The sequence below is a fragment of the Ornithorhynchus anatinus genome, chromosome 12 (assembly GCF_004115215.2).
Source record: "Ornithorhynchus anatinus isolate Pmale09 chromosome 12, mOrnAna1.pri.v4, whole genome shotgun sequence".
Taxonomy (NCBI): domain Eukaryota; kingdom Metazoa; phylum Chordata; class Mammalia; order Monotremata; family Ornithorhynchidae; genus Ornithorhynchus; species Ornithorhynchus anatinus.
In genome coordinates this window covers 49,655,092-49,661,678 of record NC_041739.1, presented here as the reverse complement: position 1 = coordinate 49,661,678, position 6,587 = coordinate 49,655,092, and positions in this window count along the sequence as shown.

Here is a 6,587-nt window from a genome sequence, read left to right as displayed (position 1 = left end):
GGGCGGGAGCGAAGCCTCGGAGCCGCAGGGCCCGGGTTCTAATCCTCCCTCCGACAGGCTAGACTTTTTTTGGTCCTCTATGCCAGGTCTTAAGCGCCGGCTACGTGCCAAGCACTCTTCTAAGCGCCGGAGTAGATACAAGGTCATCAGGCGGCCCCACGTGGGGCTCACAGGCTTCACCCCCATTTTACAGAGGAGGGAACTGAGGGCCAGAGCACAATAATAACGAAAATGATGGCATCTGTTAAGTGCCTGCTCTGTGCCAAGCACTCTTCTAAGCGCCGGAGTAGATACAAGGTCATCAGGCGGCCCCACGTGGGGCTCACAGGCTTCATCCCCATTTTACAGAGGAGGGAACTGAGGCCCAGAGAAGAACGATTCGAAGAACGATGGCATCTGTGAAGCGCTTACTCGGTGCCAAGCACCGTTCTAAGCGCCGGAGTAGATACGAGGTCACCAGGTGGTCCCACGGGGCGCTCACAGGCTTCACCCCCATTTTACAGAGGAGGAAACGGAGGCCCAGAGAACAATAATAACGATAATGATGGCAGCCGTTAATTGCCTACTAGGTGCCAAGCACTCTTCTAAGCGTTGGGGGAGATGGCAAGGTCATCGTGGCTCAGTGGAAGAAGCACGGGCTTTGGAGTCAGAGGTCATGGGTTCGAATCCTGCCTCGGCCACTTGTCAGCTGCGTGACTTTGGGCAAGTCACTTCGCTTCTCGGCGCCTCAGTGACCTCATCTGTAAAATGGGGATTAAGACCGTGAGCCCCACGTGGGACAACCCGATTCCCCCGTGTCTATCCCGGCGCTTAGAACGGTGCTCGGCGCACAGTGAGCGCTCAACGAATACCAACATCACCGACATTATCATCAGGTGGTCCCGGGGGGCGGGGCGGGGGGGGGGGGGGATCACAGACTTCATCCCCATTTTACAGATGAGGGAACTGAGGCACAGAGTATAATCATGATAACGGCATTTGTTAAGCGCTTACTATGTGCCGAGCACCGTTCATAAGCGCCGGGGCGGATACGGGGTCATCAGGTGGCTCACGGTCTCCATCCCCATTTTCCAGATGAGGCCGCTGAGGCCCGGAGAAGCGAAGCGACCTGCCCACGGCCACCCGGCTGACAGGTGGCAGGGCTGGGATTCGAACCCACGACCCGTGACTCCCGAGCCCGGGCTCTCTCCCCCGAGCCACGCGGCCTCCGTCCAGGGGCCCGGCCCTTAGGAGGGGCAGAGGCGTTCGGTTGCGAGCACCCGAGGCCCCGGTCCTCCTCCGGACCCGGGACGGCCCGGATCTCGGGCCTCCTCCGTCCCCGTGAAACGACGGCGATTAAAGAGACTTAGCTCGCAAGGGTGGGTCGCCGGCTCGGATTGTGCTTTGAGAATATACACCCCCCCCACGCCATTACGCACGGACACGGGGACACAGTGACCCACGGACCCACGGACACAATGACACCCAGACACACGCCCTCCCCGGCCTCCCCAGATGCCTAATAATTAGCAGACTCCGCTCCCCGTAAAGATCTGCGAAGGAGCGAGCGAGCGGCCCTCCCGTCGTTCTCAATCCCGACGAACCGTGGCATTGGTCGGGCGCCGGGGAGAAGGCCCGATGGTCACCGGGTTCGGGCACGGTCTCCGTCGCGCGTCCGTCCGATCCGTCATTTCGATCGCCGTGGTGTCCGTCAGGCGCTCGCTGCGGCCCGGGCGCCGTACTAAGCGCCGAGGGGGCTACGGAGAAAACGGTATCTGTTGAGCGCCCGCCGCGTGCCGAGCGCCGGGGTCGATACCGGCGCGTGCCTTCGCCCCCGTTTTCCAGATGAGGGGACTGAGGCGCCGAGAAGCGAAGCGGGGCCCGCCCAAAGCATCGCAGCTGACGGGCGGCGGGGCCGGCGCGAGAACCCGGGTCCTTCTGGGTCCCCAGCCCGGGCTCCGCCCGCTAGGCCACGCCGCTTCCCCAGACGGTGCGATCCGGGCCCCGCCGGGATTCGAACCCAGGATCCCCCGTCTACCGGATGGGCGCTTTAATAGCGTTAGAAACCAAAAAGGCCAGCCAGCACCCTCATTTCCCCAACTTTCCGTGACTACGCCTGCAGTTGGGTCGATGGATTAGTGAGCACCCTGTGCCTGCACTGATTCGATCGTATTTATTGAGCGCTTGCTGTGTGCAGAGCACCGGACCGAGCGCTTGGCAGAGGGTGCCGTACCCGCAGACGCATCCCCCGACAGTCTAGGGGGGCAGACGGACATCAGGATAAATGGATAGATAAGCAAATTACAGATCTATACCTCCGGAAGCGCCTCGGCGCGGTGGAGAGAGAGTTGGGAGTCGGAAGGTCATGGGTTCTAATCCCGCTCCGCCACCCGTCCTCGGGCGAGTCACGTCACTTCTCTGGGCCTCAGTTCCCTCATCTGTCAAATGGGGATGGAGACCGTGAGCCCCACGTGGGACGGGGACTGCGTCCAACCCCATCTGCTCGTATCCACCCCAGCGCTTAGTCCGGTGCCCGGCACCTAGTTAGGCGCTTAACAGATACCCTAATGATCATTATTATTATGTGCTGTGGGGACGGGAGGGAGGAGGAAAGAAGGAGCGAGTGAGAGCGGCGCGGAAGGGAGCGGGAGACTAGGTCACGGAAGGCTTCTCGGAGGAGACGGGGCTCCGACAAGGCTTCGAAGCGGGGGAGGGCAATTATCTGTCTGATATTCAGTCGATCGTATTTACTGAGCGCTTCCGGTGTGCAGAGCATGCATTCGATCGCATTTACGGAGCGCTTCCCGCGTGCAGAGCATTCATTCCATCGTGTTTATTGAGCGCTATGTGCGGAGCGCTGTACTAAACGCTTGGAAAGTCCAACTGGGCAACAGACAGAGACCCTCCCTGCCCAACGACAGGTTCGTGGTCTAGAAGGGGCGGGGGGGGGGGAGACGGACAGTAAAAGAAAACAAAACGAGTCGACGGGCGTCGACAGCGGCGGTACAGATCAGGATTAAAGAGAGAGGATCCCGGCCCACGCCGGGTCTAGATCCTAGAGGTGACATGCATATGCGTTCGATAGTACTTATCGAGCGCTCACTATGTGCAGAGCACTGGACTAAATGCCTCGGTGAGCACGACGGGCTCGGCCGATGTGAATCCCTCCGACGGACGGCTTTTCGGCCGGACTCACCCACGGCAAGGGAGAAAAGACTCGGAAGACGGCTTTCACTCCTTCATTCGTTCAGTCGTATTTATTGAGCGCTTACTATGTGCAGAGCCCTGGACTAAGCGCTCGGAATGGACAATTGGGCAGCAGGCAGAGACCGTCCCCGCCCAGTGACGGGCTCCCGGTCCAGTCGGGGGGAGACGGACGGAAGGAAGAGCATTGTAATGACAATAATGATGACGATGGTATTTGTTAAGCACCTACTACGTGCACAGCACTGTTCTAAGCGCTGGGGGGGCTACACGGGGATCGGGTTTCCCACGTGGGGCTCACGGGTCCTCGTCCCCGTTTTCCAGATGAGGGCACCGAGGCCCAGAGAAGTAGAGCGACTTGCCCAAAGTCACACGGCCGACAAGCGGCGGAGCCGCCATTTGAACCCACGACCTCTGACTGCCGAGCCCGCGCTCTTTCCGCCGAGCCGCGCTGAACTACACATCGTAGACCGTGAGCCCGTCCTTGGGCGGGGAGGGTCTCTATCTGTTTGCCCAGTTGCACTTTCCAAGCGCTTAGGACAGTGCTCCGCACGCAGGAAGCGCTCAATAAACACGACTGAACGAATGAAGGGATGAATACGGGAAACCCGGGATCCTTTTCCCCGTCCTTAAAACCGAGGGTGGCGGGAAGGGGAGAGAGGCAAGGGCCCAGACGTGGAACTGAAAAATGCGCCTTCCAAATGGCCCCCCCAAACTTCTTTTTCCAATTAATCCACGAGATGACCGAGGAAACAGCCGGAAAACCAATCACTTTTCCTTCCCGGGGAGGGAAAAATTTCCCACCCCCTCAACTTCCTCTTCCTGAACTCACAAAGTACCTTGGAATTAAGTTCTGGAGCGTCAGTTTGGAGAACTACACTTTATAAACGTCGTCTACTGAAGGCAACCTCCTCTCCTACCCGCTGGGAAAAAAAAAAAAAAAAAATCCCCCGAAACCAAATGTAATGCCTTCGTTCGTTCGTATTTATTGAGCGCTCACTATGTGCAGAGCACTGTACCGAGCGCTTGGAATGGACAAATCGGCAACAGACAGAGACGGTCCCTGCCCTGTGACGGGCTTACGGTCGAATCGGGGGAGACGGACAGATGAGAACGATGGCAATAAATAGAATCACAATAATATCTGTGATATTTGGAAAGCGCTTATTCCATGCCAGGCCTCTGTACTAAGCGCCGGGGTGGCTACCAGCAAACGGGGTGGGACGCAGTCCCCGTCCCACGTGGGGCTCACCGTCTCCATCCCCATTTTACGGATGAGGGGACCGAGGCCCGGAGAAGTGACGCGACTTGACCGAGGTGACGCCGCGGACGAGCGGCGGAGCCGTTATCGTTAATGAGAGCGATGATAATCGCGGTGTTGGTTAAGCACTTACTACCCGCCGGTCGCCGTACTGAGCGCCGAAGGGGCTACGGGCAGATCGTGTCGGACGCAGCCCCCGTCCCCCGTGGGGCTCACGGTCTCCATCCCCATCTTGCGGACGAGGTCACTGAGGCCCGGAGAAGTGAAGCGACTCGTCCGAGGTCACCCAGCAGACGAGGGGCGGGGGCGGAATCAGAACCCAGGTCCTCCTGACTCCCAGGCCCGGGCTCTCCCCGCTAGGCCCCGCCGCTTCTGCGACCGAGGGGCTGTGTCTGGGTGATGTTAGAACCTACTCTCCCAAGCGCTTAACACAGTGCTCTGTGGAGAGAAGGCGCTCAATAAATACGATGGAGCGAATGAATGCACCAAATGCTCTGCACACGGTAAGTGCTCAATAAGTACGATGGAATGAATGAATGAATGAATTGCTCTGTGCACCCTAAGCGCTCAGTAAGTACGACCGAATGAATGAATGACTCTGCCCACCGTAAGTGCTCAGTAAGCACGATGGAATGAATGAATGAATGAATGCACAAAATGCTCTGCACGCCATAAGCGCTCAGTAAGTGCGATGGAATGAATGAATGCACGAAGTGCTGTGCACAGAGTGCGCGCTCAGTAAGTATGAGGGAATGAATGAATGAATGTCTCTGCACACCATAAGCGCTCAGTGAGATGGAATGAATGAATGAATGCACGAAATGCGGTGCACAGCGGGAGCGCTCAGTAAGTTTGATGGAGTGAATGAATGGCTCCGCGCACCGTAAGCGTTCAGTAACTACGATGGAGTGAATGAATGAATGAAAGGCTCCGCACACTGTAAGCGCTCAATAAGTATGATGGAAAGAATGAATGAATGCATGCACAAAATGCGCTGCACACCTTAAGCGCTCAATAAGTCCAATCGATTGAATGAGTGAATGAATGAATGAATGTCTCTGCGCACCGTAAGCGCCCAGTAAGTACGATGGAGTGAATGAATGAATGTCTCTGCACACCGTAAGCGCTCAGTAAGTACGATGGAGTGAGTGAATGAATGAATGTCTCTGCGCACCGTAAGCGCCCAGTAAGTACGATGGAGTGAATGAATGAATGAATGAATGAATTGATGTCTGCGCACCGTAAGCGCCCAGTAAGTACGATGGAGTGAATGAATGAATGAATGAATGAATGAATGTCTCTGCGCACCGTAAGCGCTCAGTAAGTACGATGGAGTGAATAAATGAATGAAAGAATGAATGTCTCTGCGCACCGTAAGCGCTCAGTAAGTACGATGGAGTGAATGAATGAATGAATGCATGAACGAACCGCTCTGCGCGCCCCGTGAGCACGATGGAGTGAATGAATGAATGAATAAGTGACCGGCTGCACGAAAGGCGGTGCGCGGCGTAAGCGGTCAGTAAACGGCCCGGACGGCCCGGACGGCCCGGAGGCGGGCCTGGCGGAACCGGAGCCGAGGCCACGTGCGCGCGCCGTCCACGTGCGCGGCGCCGGAGCCCCGCCCCCCCTCCCGCCCCTCGGATAGGCGGAGGCGGACGTCCGTCCCCGCTAGGCCCCGCCCCCCGGGACCTCGTCCAATCGGAGGCCGGCCCCGCCCTCCCGCGGAGCGGCGGGGGGGAAGGGCTGACGATCGTCTCCGCTCGGCCCCGCCCCCTTAGCTCTCGTCCAATCAGGGGCCGGCCCCGCCCTCCGCGCGGAGGGGGCGGGGCTAACGTCTCCGCCGGGCCCCGCCCCCCAGGGCGCCGTCCAATCAGAGGCCGGAGCGGCGGGGGGGGAGGGGGGACGCCGCGTCACCGCTCGGCCCCGCCCAATCAGAGCCCGCCCTCGCCCCGTCCCTTTCTCCCCCCGCCTGGCTTCGGAGGGGACGGGAGGGGGGCAGGGGGAGCCGGTCGGCGGCCACGTGCGCGCGTGGGCACGTGATCGGGCCCCCTGCGGCGCGGGGGGGCGGGGCGGCGTCCGTCCTCCGGGGCCCCGCCCCTCCCCGGCCCCGCCCCGCCCCGCCCCTCCCCCCGCCGGCCGTGCC